Source organism: Aulonocara sp. 'chitande type north' Nkhata Bay, linkage group LG14 (genome assembly GCF_057382095.1).
Source record: "Aulonocara sp. 'chitande type north' Nkhata Bay isolate Kocher_YH1m ecotype deep benthic linkage group LG14, A_spYH_male_GT1.1, whole genome shotgun sequence".
Taxonomy (NCBI): Eukaryota; Metazoa; Chordata; class Actinopteri; order Cichliformes; family Cichlidae; genus Aulonocara; species Aulonocara sp. 'chitande type north' Nkhata Bay.
The window spans coordinates 37,765,117-37,778,063 of record NC_141357.1 but is presented as its reverse complement, the minus strand read 5'-3'; the positions used below and the strand labels follow the sequence as shown (position 1 = coordinate 37,778,063).

General features: G+C 40.3%; 1 protein-coding gene across 5 annotated transcripts in view; it reads left to right on the top strand.

Moving 5' to 3' along the window:
* Positions 1-12,947, top strand: part of LOC147315212 (leucine-rich repeat and fibronectin type III domain-containing protein 1-like protein) — a 422,384-nt gene that overhangs the window by 85,132 nt on the left and 324,305 nt on the right. For all 5 annotated transcript variants that reach the window (XM_086262477.1, XM_086262476.1, XM_086262475.1 and 2 more), the window contains exon 2: positions 10,508-10,547. The gene's annotated coding sequence lies outside the window, so the exon portion shown is untranslated. The remainder of the gene's footprint in view (positions 1-10,507; positions 10,548-12,947) is intronic.

Here is a 12,947-nt window from a genome sequence, read left to right as displayed (position 1 = left end):
TATGATTGGGCAGAAGTACTATGTTTCAGTACAAATACTATGATTTGGCAGGAATACTCTGATTTAGCAGAAATACTATGTTTTAACATAAATACTTTGGCAGAAATTCCTGCTAAAAAGGACTATTTCTGCTTTTTAGCAGAAATACTGTAATTTGGCATAAATACTATAATTTAGTACAAATACTATGATTGGGCAGAAGTACTATGTTTCAGTACAAATACTATGATTTGGCAGGAATACTGTGATTTAGCAGAAATACCAGCACGGTGGCACAGTGGTTAGCACTGTTGCCGCACAGCAAGAAGGTCCTGAGTTCAATTCCAACATCGGGCCGGGGTCTTTCTGTGTGGAGTTTGCATGTTCTCCCCGTGTTTGCGTGGGTTCTCTCCGGGTACTCCGGCTTCCTCCCACCGTCCAAAGACATGCAGCTTGAGGGGATAGGTTAATTGGAAAATCCAAATTGCCACTAGGTGTGAATGTGTGAGTGAATGTGAGCACGAATGGTTGTCTGTCCCTCTGTGTTGGCCCTGCGACAGACTGGCGACCTGTCCAGGGTGTACCCCGCCTCTCGCCCTATGACAGCTGGGATAGGCTCCAGCGCCCCCCGCGACCCTGAAAAGGATAAGCGAATGGATGGATGGATGGACTATGTTTTAACATAAACACTTTGGCAGAAATTCCTGCTAAAAAGGACTATTTCTGCTTTTTAGCAGAAATACTGTAATTTGGCATAAATACTATAATTTGGGATAAATACTATGATTTGGCACATATAATATATTCAGCACATATATTATAAAATAACAGAAAAATTATGATTTGGCCTCAAAACAATGATTTTGCACAAATACCATGATTTTGCAAAAATACTATGAATTAGCAGAAATACTATGAATTAGCAGAAGTACTAAGATGTAGCAGAAGTACTTTGCTTTAGCAGAAATACTATGATTGAGGAGTAATACTTAAACATAGGAGAAATATTGATACACAGACACACATACACAGAGAGTAAAGGGAACAGGAGCTGTGGAGAGTCTGGGCTTGGTATATGTAGGTCAGTTAAATTAGCTGCACCTGCTGTAGTCAGCCCTTACACACACAGACACAGAGAGAGGTGTGAGTTTTCTTCAGTGTATTTCTGACATTCAGGATTCCCCTCGAACAAATGGCCATAATTTCCTAACCGTAGAGGCTAGAACGGTCATTCAGGCATCGTTTTATTCAGAAGAGATGGGGAAATCTTCAGGTCTTCATAATTCAGAGATAAAATATAAATTGTTAAAGATATATGACTTGTAATACACTGTAACTGAGTAGAGGCGAAGCAAAAACTGCCTTGACTTGCTCTCAAACAACCTTTGGTAACTCTAAATCTATATGGAGCATCAAAATCATTCTTTCACCGTAAGAAACAGCAGGCTTTGGTGAACAGTCATGGAAATTTTCAGGGCTCTGTGGAAATCCATCAAAAAGATATGATGAGAGAAAAAAGTGCCTCATTTCCAGAATTTGAAATCTGATGAAATCTGAGAGAGGGACAAATTTCCACCCCTCAATCAAGTCTACCTCATCTCAGAACGGTAATAGGTGAGAAAATAATTCTTGAATTGTGAGCATCAGGAGTGTCTGAAGATATACAGGGACAAGCCTTATGTCTTAACTTTGCTTCGTTAAGGAGATATGACAATTTGAAAATACCTCTCATTACAGAAATCCAGCGGTGATTTTGAACAAACTCTCCATTGAGTTTATATGGAGAGTTTTCACACTTTGTGTTACTCTGAGGAGATTTGCAAAATATCTATGAGTCCCACAACAATGATAGGGACATTTTCTGAAAGCCAGCAAAAATACCTACGTTTTGATGTATAATTTGTGCGGCTTGAGTGGAAATTGAGCGAGTAGCAAGAAGTTGTTTGGACATGAAGAGAAAATTCAAACAGTTTCACTGTCCCCTCTGAGTTAATTGCATAGCAACCATAGCAACGCATGTATTTTCTGAAAAATCACAATTTTGCAACTGAAGACTTAAAGAGAGATAAGATGAAAACGGTAGAAGATCTGAAAAAGCTGAATCACACAGGAATAGCCCAATCATTTGAGAACGTTTTAAAGTTTGAATGGAGTTTCTAGGTGAAAGTATGAGGCAGTAGTTAAGTTTCAAAGACAAGAAAGTTTTAGCAGAATTGTGGAAGTTTCCCATTCATTCCAATGGGACAAATTAAAGGAAAAAAGTGTAATATTTTAAAAAGTATAATAGTAATAAACACCAAAAGTCATAGCCGGCATTAGCAGAAAGAGCAGAACAGTTTAGAGTTTGAACGGTGAAAATAGCACAAAAATTGTGGAAGTAGATCCACGGCGAAAAGTGTACGGAAACACCCGGAATAATAAAGAATAAAGAGAAACAGGAACTCAATAGTGTGGATGCCTATTAAGGCATCCACACAATAAAACAATCTGGCAACGGCTCCATAATGTAAAACAGCTCAATTACAAAAAAAGGAAAGGAATCAAAGTAGCATACTAAAAGTAAAGTAAGTGGCAGATGGCAATAAAGCGTCTCAGTATATTCAGAGTGTAACGTGCAGTGAGCAGTGCAGGGTGGCATGAGAGTACAGACAAGCAGGCAGCTGTTTGCAGCATTCACCTTTATGATGTCACAAAGTAGCCATATCACAGGTTTTTATCACCTTGTCTCGTTAATATTTTGCAACATTTTACAACCTCAAGTATGGAATTAACAACAGATTATAGACGGTTAGTGTGCACAGTCCACACCTATGATCGGTGTGGACATACAGGTTTGTATTAACAGCTTCATTTGAAGGACTAATCTGTGTGCTTTTCCTGCTTTATCCAAGCAAAGATAATCAGCTGGTGAGGCACAGTGAAGATCGGGGGGGGGGTTCACGAGCTCCAGCTCTGTACAGAGACTGGCTGCTGTGACAGGATGATAATAGTAATGACTCACAGTTGTGGCCCCATGTCATATTACGCGGGTCTTTAAGAAGGATTTATGTACCCTTCATTAGCGAAAGCATTCCCTGAGAGGGTATGGACGGTGTTTGGGGGTGCGATTGTCTCGCCTTTGAAACGGTCACTTAACAGGACAATTCTGTCATTTACTGTCTTTAAACTGACTTTGATGCGTCAAGAAGGCAACAAAACAGCAGTAAGACAGAGTCTGTGTATCAGGGGTTTTTTTTTCAGCCTGATTGAGTTGACACTTACAATCTGTTCACGACTGTATTGCTGTTAACTGTTATAAAGCTCGACCCTGTGTGGTCCTGAGAACTGAGATTATAACTATTCACCCTTTCAGAACCTGACATCTGTGTCTAACAGCTGATCTGAACGATATGTAGACGAACATAAACCATTACTTTCAGATCCTGAGCCAGCCGTGTGTTAACAGAGATACTGTTACGGTGTAATGTGCATAAATCCACGCATCACTCTGGGTTTTTCTGCAGTGTGTGAATTAAATTAGAGTTGCACTTGAGGTGCTGTCTCACATCCTGCAGTTAGAAAGCCCAGATATGATGGAGGAATGTTACACATATGGTTTGTTGGCTTTGCAAATGATGGTGCAGCTGCTATAATGTGGTGACAGAGAGGAGCAGCAAAAGATCAACCCCAGCCATCATTAACTCATTTGATCACAGTTAGAACTTCATGAGCCGTACTTCATGCAAAGTGTCTCAGAACAGAATCTCGGAAAGTTTGTTGTTGATTTGGGTAAATCACGTGCTTCAAACATTTGGGTTTAAAAAAAAACAACACAGAGAAGCTGACGCGCTTCAGGAAGGCAGAAATAAATCTCAAAGCTGGTTGTTTTGATCGTACATTATGCTACTATATTGTAGTATAATAGTATAATTGTAATTCTTTAAACTGAGCTTTGGCATGTCGACATCATTTCAGATTATTTACTATTGAACTTGCGCGGCAATATTTAAAGGCAGTGCTAAGTGGATGGGTGATTTAACTCATAAACACATGATAATGTATGCTGTTACATTTGAATTTGAATGTCTGAAGAGGAAATGGTGTGTGTGAATATTGTGTATATTAATTTAACACTCAGTCATTAACGTAACACATTAACACAGTCTTATTAATGGCTGAATTTTGCCTGACATATGTAACAGCAGCTATCGAAGTAAATACAAGAAAAAAAAGCAACATGAATGTTGCTGTGTCTGTTCAATTTCAGTTCAGTTTGATTTTATTTATATTGAGCCAAGTCACAACAGCTATGCACACTACTGAGAAAAAGACAGGTGAGAGTCTGTGAAGGTTCTCAGTCATCCAGGTCATCATAGTCTGAGGAGCTTGGAAAGAAAAGCGTCTGGACCTCTTTAAATTGCTTGAAGACGTTTCACCTCTCACCCGAGAAGCTTCTTTAGTTATAGGGTCAAATGGTGGAGAGTCCACCATTTGACCCTATAAACACACTCCTTCCTTCATTAACATTAGTTCAGTTCTGCTCTGTTTGATAATCTCAGTATTATTATGGAGCAGGAATATGTAGAGTGGACAGAGCCAAAGTCTTGGCACTCTGCTCACAGCTTTGAGCAATCCAGCTGTGCCAATTACACACTCATTCTCATAGCATCTCTCTCCTCTCATTCCAAACAAATAAACAGTGCTAGCAGCAACTGTCACACACATAGTGTATCAGCATCAAAAAAGATGTGCTTTTTGGGAACATATTTAGTGCGATTTACAGTACATTGCCTGCCTCAAGTCTCAGTAACTCTCATTTCTATGTGTTATTATTTGAAGAAGCAGATGAGTTGGCAGGCGATCTGTGTGGATTTATAAATTAGATGGCAATCAATTTCCAACCATTTGCAATCTGTTTGAGACTGATGGAGACGGCTCGCACAACCTGTGCAACTTCCTTGAAACCAAACGTGTTTGGTCACTGTAAGCACGTTAATGAGTGCAGTTATTTTTTGTTAGTGGTTCTCCTTCAGTACTAGTAGTAACCTGACTTTCAGTCAGTTTGAGTCTAAGTTCTTTTGTATCTGGATGATGTATATTTTAACATCACCTGAAGGCAGATTTGAATACCTGATTCCTGTTATGTGCTTTTCTCACAGGGTCTTGCAGTTAAAGGTTCTTTTTTACATTTACAACGCACACCTGAAAAAGCCCCTTTTGCTTATGAGGTTTTGTCTTCTCTTAACCACTGAACATCTAAACCCGAACTACTTGTAAGAATCATAGCATGTTAAGTTAGATGTGGCCAACATGGCCAACTGTTGGTCCATCATGGCATTTCCCGCTTTTAGGGTTGTCATAATTCAATTTTACATCCAAGAATATGTTTTTTTACATTTAAAATCCCAACCAATGTTTTTTTCACCAGTGGTTCTCATTATTTAACCTGAATGAACAGTACAGTAGGAATACACTGGCATTAGGTTTGATAGACACTTTGAAGCCCATCTTCTGGGCATTTCAGTGACAGTATGCAAGCTATTTGCTGTTTTTCTACTCACTGCTTTGTGTGTTAGAACCAAATTATTTATTACTTAACACATAACATACTTTAAGTGGGACTAGTAATAGTAGCAATATGATATTCTAATTACATTTTGTTTAATACAAACGAGTAATGCAACTAATGAAGTTTTAAAACTTAGAAACATTTTTCACAGATGTAAATGTAATAATGGTGGTAGAGTCAGGGGTTCAATGCCCAGCTTCTGAGCTGCACGGGTTTATTGTCAGTGTTGGTGGTTGTACATGTAGCACACGCACACTTCGTAATTTGTTTACAATATAAGAAGCACACGTGTGTGTGTGTGTGTGTGTGTGTGTGTGTGTGTGTGTGCGTGCTTGGGCCTGCCTGCCTGTCTGTTGGTTCAAATGCTAATACATTCATGTCTCAGCACTTCTCTTGTTTACTTCTTTACTTATACTTGAAACTATACACTATCATCAGCATAAAAACTTTCCGTGCTGCATGCCATTAGCCCATATAGCAACTTTTCTATTTAAAAGGAAAACCACACAATAATTTTCTATTAGTCCTCCCTTGAACTCATATCTCCTCCAGCTCAGCTACTTAGCATCAAAGTGTGCTTGAACTTTTCAGAGCCTTCCTTTTTAGCCATAGTCTTTAAAAGGGCCTCAGCAGTAATGACACCACACAGAGGAAGATTTAATAGAATATGGGCTGTATGGGTTGTGTAGAAGGTCCACAGATAATTGTATTAGGCAACCATAGCCATGCTTCCTTCACAACAATGCACAGGCTTGGCCCTGGTCCACTCTGAAGTTTAATGTGAGGGCCCTGACCTGGTGACATCTGCAGCGCTTCGGGCACCAAGTGTGTTTGTAAGGAATCTGTTATTTTTTCTGTATTAAGGCACAAAATATAGTAGCTGGTGGTGGATGCTACTAGAAACACATTATGTGCAACATGTAAACAGATTTCAGCCTAATCTGTGTCTTTTTTGTGTGTGTTTTTAATTCTGTCCTGCCTGGCAGCTTTTGCAATCAGACTTATGATCTTAATGCGCTTGTTGTGCCAAACATGTCTCGCTTTTCCAAGATCAGTTCTTTAAATTCTCTGTTAGCTCCTCTTGTTTGTGTCTTTCTTTTATCCGCTTATTTCTTCATTTCCATTTGTGTTATTTCAGTTATTACATTATATGTGGTATACAGTATGACAATGTCTAAGGCAGGACAGGAAGGAAAGGAGAAAAAAAGGTAGGGATAATAGGGGAAGATGTAATAAAAGGATACAGTACAAATAGAAATGCACACTGTATCGCCAACTGCAACAAAAAAAATTGGAAATGCTTCTTCTGGTGTGTGTGTGTGTGTGTGTGTGTGTGTGTGTGTGTGTGTGTGTGTGTGTGTGTGTGTGTGTGTGTGTCTGAGTATGAAAAAGAAAGAGAGACAGAGAGTGTCAAATGTGTGTGTGTCTTTGTCATGAAATGTACTTGAAATTGAGAAGCTACAGTAACACTAACCAGGAGTCAAAGGCAGATAGAGATGGATCCACGAGAACTGGGCCATGCGCAGCCCCCAGGAGTACCCAAGACCTAAGGCCACACATCTCGATATCGGCACACTCATCCCAGCAGGAGAAAGAGAGAGGCTGCAGGTGTGAGCCGAGATCAGGGACCCATGCAGGGCTCCAGGCAGTAAGGAACCCTCCCCCTGCCACCCGGGACCACCAAAGGAGCACATCAAAGACTACACTAGAATATCCAGCCATGCTCCGTAGCCGGATCTGTGTTGCTTGGGACACTTTCACTTTAGTTATGACACAAGAAAATGGTGCCATGATGTCAACTTGGACAGGGTTATGACCTGAAATCAATCAAGGTCAAATGTTTTGCCAAATAACTGCTACTCTCCAAGTAAAGAAAAACTTTGATGGACCTTATATAGGCGGTACTTCTCCAAATCTCAGAAAGGCATATTGTAAAGTTGAATTGTTTAAGTAAGTAAAACAAAAATATTCATCTGAGCAGAGCAAGCAATACTTACTCTGGGAAATATGTGTCAATTAAAACATGCCAAACTGAAAGCTTACATCCCATAAAGGCGTTGATTGTTTGCATCCAGCCTGTAAAGTACTGCCACCTGGTGGCCACAGTTGGTTATTGTCTCTGGAGGCTAGCTTGTGTCTGAGCCACTGGAATGTGTAGTTGTTGTCATTTTCATGGGCATGGCAGCATTCACCAGTATTTAAACTCTAAAATCGATCTCAGTGTTAGTACAAATACATTCCTGTTATTTATACGTTGAACTCGTTGGCTTTAATAAAGTTTATTGTGTCTTGGTTTTATTTTAACAGCAGCTGTTTTTCTGTTATGTTATTGCCAGGGTTTTAATAGTTTTGCAATTTTCATTCGTTTTTATTTTTATTTAGTTTTGACTTCAGATTTTCAATTTTATATCAGTTTTAATTAGTTTTTACCAATTGTTTGCTAGTTTAGTTTAGTTTTTAGTTTTTTGAAAATCCTTAGTTTCAGTTTAGTTTTGATTAGTTTCAGTTATAGGTTTAGTTGTGTTTGCAATAATTAAGTGTAACAAAATCCCAGTTTCATCATATCAGTCATGCTCTTCTGCTCATCCTTGGGTATGTTGCTATTCCAGCTACCATACCCTGCACCCTGCACAGGTCGCCTGTCTGTCGCAGGGCTAACACGCAGAGACAGACAACTCACATTCCCACCTATGGGTTCTTTAAATAAATAAATAAATAAAGGCAGATGAACAACCATTGATACCAGGCAACTATAAAATGTATATCTTGGCCCCAATGAGACTATTAGCTCTTGCAGCACCGGGTGTTCATAATTTTGGTTCAAGTGAATTGATAAACTTTGTGAAGGCAATTGACTCACACAGTTGTGTAGATGTCCCCGTCCTGCTGTCTCGGGATGCATCACGCTGCCTTGCCTGGGGTTAGCTTCTGTTTTCTGGGGATGAGGGTTGAGTGTGCTCCCTTACCTTCTCAAGCTAAGCTAGGTTAGCCTTCTTGTGTGAGCTTTTCAAGTGCACTTTAAGGTTTGTGGGATTTTTTTCCCTTTAGAAATGTCCCTCATAATTTGTCTCTTTCCACTACAAGACACTTGCTTTATCCAAAACACAGTCATATTCAAAGTAATCCCAAATTGGACTCTGGCGCTTTCTCCTGACTTTTCCTGACATGATTCTGCGCGTGGACGGAGCAGCAACACAGACGACTCGACTAACGTGCTGCCACCTGCTGGCATAATGAGACAGCAAGAAAAAATCTGGAAACTAAACTTCATTTTCACCCTTGACTATTGTAGGACACGCACACATCAACGAAAACTAAACACATTTTGCTATAAATTCAGTTAATTTTAGTTAGTTTTGTGGACACTCATTACAGTTTTAGTTAGTTTTCCTTTTTTTGTTTTTATTTTTATTTCCGTTAACGAAAATGTTTTTTCACTTCTAGTTTTCGTTATTTCGTTAGTTTTCGTTAATGATAATAACCTTGGTTATTGCTCAATTATAAGATGATAAAAAAACACTCGGGAGGGTCACCAACAATTTGCCTACTGTTTGTGTTTGCCATCCTGATTAATGGCAGTGGGTGTTACCTCAAAATGAGGCTGAATTACTTCTGCAGTCAAACACCTGGAAGCCTTAGGTTTAACCCCATGATCAAAAAAAACAACAAACAAAAAGACCAACTTTCCCTGTCTTTGTACCTCGAGGCCCTCCAGCCAGGCTCCATTATTAATACACTTGTCTGCTAAATGCTTTATCCATTCTTTACCCAACTTAGTTTAAATCAAATCCCAAAATGTCCCCATCTCCAACCTCATCTCTCTTGTGCATTTTCTGTTCTTGCAAAAAGATCTCATAAGTACCAAAACACACACGCAAATGTCGAGCACTCTGTGACGTTAGCGATGCTATCTTGAGATCAAAGTAGCTGGCTGCGTTTTATAACTCAAGTAGTCCAATTTCATTCAGAAGCAGACACCCCAAGAAGGCTTTTGATAATCTACACTGTCTGATGAGATTTCCATTGAAATAAGTTAGCAAGAGGAAAGGAAAGATACAGAACTGGGAAGTAAATCTGAGAGACGAGGAAATGGGACAATTGAAGGAAGAATGATGGGGGAGTGGAAGAAGATGGCACAAGAAAGAAGACAAAATGGAGAAAAGAAGTGGAGACAAGAAGCTCTGTAGTTAAAGCTGATTGATCAATCTATTTTTGCTCATTTTTTGAATTGCTTCTGTCGCAGCCTCTTTGCTCCATGTCTCCCTGAATCACACTCCATCTCTCATGCCCTCACTTTTCCAGTGTTTATAAGTCATCTGTCAGATAGGCAGACGTGTAGATGGAACAAAACTCGTCCCTGTAATTTATTCTGCTGTTTTTGCCAACATTCATTCCTTCTCCTGCATGATGACTTCCATTTGTCAGCCGCCTCTGCGTCTTTAAAATGAATCCATTTGCCTCTGAGTTGCTCCGTTTCTTTATTGCGAAGAGATGCAGTTTGGCAACAAATGCTAAAAGATGAAATGAGAATTGGTGTCGTGATGACTCAGTGGGTTCAACTATATTCTCGCAACATCAAATCTGACTCATGACTTCCTCTTCTGCCCTTCCTTCTCGCTAACTGCCATAATAAAAATATAATAGGAATGGGGGTAAGACGCCCGCTTTAATTTGTTTAGACCACAGCTTGAGTGCTGCTCTTACAGCCGAAAGATCTTTGCATCAGCTGGAAAATTTGTCAATAAAAAAATCGGTTCATGAGGAATCACAGTAAATAATCAAACGTGTTTAAGCCTTGTGATGTTTTCATTAATCTACTGAAAGGAGCAACAGTAAATGGATCTGCTATTCTATGTGTATGTGCAGCTTGATATGTCAATGTGCTTCTGCTCCGTGGGTTTGAAGTATCGATCACAACATTGCTGCCGTACCTGATAAAGTGATAATAAACTAATTCTGAACTTCTTCTTCTTGTTTTAGGTGTCAGAAAGGACTGACAGTGGAAGCAGATGACAGAAAGGTCAGTTTGAAAGCTTTTTTTTTCAATCGCAACTTATTTTTTGTCACCAGCACAGGAAGGAGACTCTCCCTCCTTTGACCTTGTTCCTGTGGACAGACCCTGGGTCCGTTCAAATAAAACAAAACAAAACACATAGAAAGTATGGAGCAGCAAACTGGAGGAGAAAGAAAAGACATGTCAGCACTTACTGAGGAGATGAGTGTTTGAGAGTAATGCAAAAGAAGCATTTTGAGATCACATGTGGCAGCTACTCATTAGATGGACTTTATAGCAAACATTTTCACAAAAACCCCCCTTCAAAAAATCCCAATCCAAATGCTTGCACACCCACGCACATACAGTGGGGCAAAAAAGTATTTAGTCAGCCACCGATTGTGCAAGTTCCCCCACCTAAAATGATGACAGAGGTCAGTAATTTGCACCAGAGGTACACTTCAACTGTGAGAGACAGAATGTGAAAAAAAAAATCCATGAATCCACATGGTAGGATTTGTAAAGAATTTATTCGTAAATCAGGGTGGAAAATAAGTATTTGGTCAATAACAAAAATACAACTCAATACTTTGTAACATAACCTTTGTTGGCAATAACAGAGGTCAAACGTTTACTATAGGTCTTTACCAGGTTTGCACACACAGTAGCTGGTATTTTGGCCCATTCCTCCATGCAGATCTTCTCGAGAGCAGTGATGTTTTGGGGCTGTCGCCGAGCAACACGGACTTTCAACTCCCGCCACAGATTTTCTATGGGGTTGAGGTCTGGAGACTGGCTAGGCCACTCCAGGACTTTCAAATGCTTCTTACGGAGCCACTCCTTTGTTGCCCGGGCGGTGTGTTTTGGATCATTGTCATGTTGGAAGACCCAGCCTCGTTTCATCTTCAAAGTTCTCACTGATGGAAGGAGGTTTTGGCTCAAAATCTCACGATACATGGCCCCATTCATTCTGTCCTTAACACGGATCAGTCGTCCTGTCCCCTTGGCAGAAAAACAGCCCCATAGCATGATGTTTCCACCCCCATGCTTCACAGTAGGTATGGTGTTCTTGGGATGCAACTCAGTATTCTTCTTCCTCCAAACACGACGAGTTGAGTTTATACCAAAAAGTTCTACTTTGGTTTCATCTGACCACATGACATTCTCCCAATCCTCTGCTGTATCATCCATGTGCTCTCTGGCAAACTTCAGACGGGCCTGGACATGCACTGGCTTCAGCAGCGGAACACGTCTGGCACTGCGGGATTTGATTCCCTGCCGTTGTAGTGTGTTACTGATGGTGACCTTTGTTACTTTGGTCCCAGCTCTCTGCAGGTCATTCACCAGGTCCCCCCGTGTGGTTCTGGGATCTTTGCTCACCGTTCTCATGATCATTTTGACCCCACGGGATGAGATCTTGCGTGGAGCCCCAGATCGAGGGAGATTATCAGTGGTCTTGTATGTCTTCCATTTTCTGATGATTGCTCCCACAGTTGATTTTTTCACACCAAGCTGCTTGCCTATTGTAGATTCACTCTTCCCAGTCTGGTGCAGGTCTACAATACTTTTCCTGGTGTCCTTCGAAAGCTCTTTGGTCTTGGCCATGGCGGAGTTTGGAGTCTGACTGTTTGAGGCTGTGGACAGGTGTCTTTTATACAGATGATGAGTTCAAACAGGTGCCAGTCATACAGGTAACGAGTGGGGGACAGAAAAGCTTCTTACAGAAGACGTTACAGGTCTGTGAGAGCCAGAGATTTTCCTTGTTTGAGGTGACCAAATACTTATTTTCCACCCTGATTTACGAATAAATTCTTTACAAATCCTACCATGTGGATTCATGGATTTTTTTTTCACATTCTGTCTCTCACAGGTGAAGTGTACCTCTGGTGCAAATTACTGACCTCTGTCATCATTTTAGGTGGGGGAACTTGCACAATCAGTGGCTGACTAAATACTTTTTTGCCCCACTGTATAATGTCAACCATTGACAGGCCAGTATGAGCGACCGTGCACCATCAGGTCAGAGTGGACAACATCTACAAGTAGGACAGGCTGCAGGAGTGAGACAGCCCTCGATCTGATCATAGTGGCTTCTATGTGAAACTGCATCCACTCTGCGGCATCTGCTGTGGGGCCCAATCAAACCACAGATACGACGCATAAAGGATTTCCTTTGCAAACAACTGATGCAGTTTTAATAAGCTAATTAATGGAGCTGTAATCTGTCACTTAAGGGCTGTTTAAGCAGCTGAGCCACTTTAGCTCTGATTATGCTTCATCACCGATCTGATGGTGAATTTTCCCATAAAGGAAACTCATCAAGATTGGAATATAAATATTTTTAAGCATTTAAATAAGGGTTAATTTGCTTAAGCATAAGTGGATGTTTGTTTATCAAATGGTCATAAATAACAGAAAATGTTATGT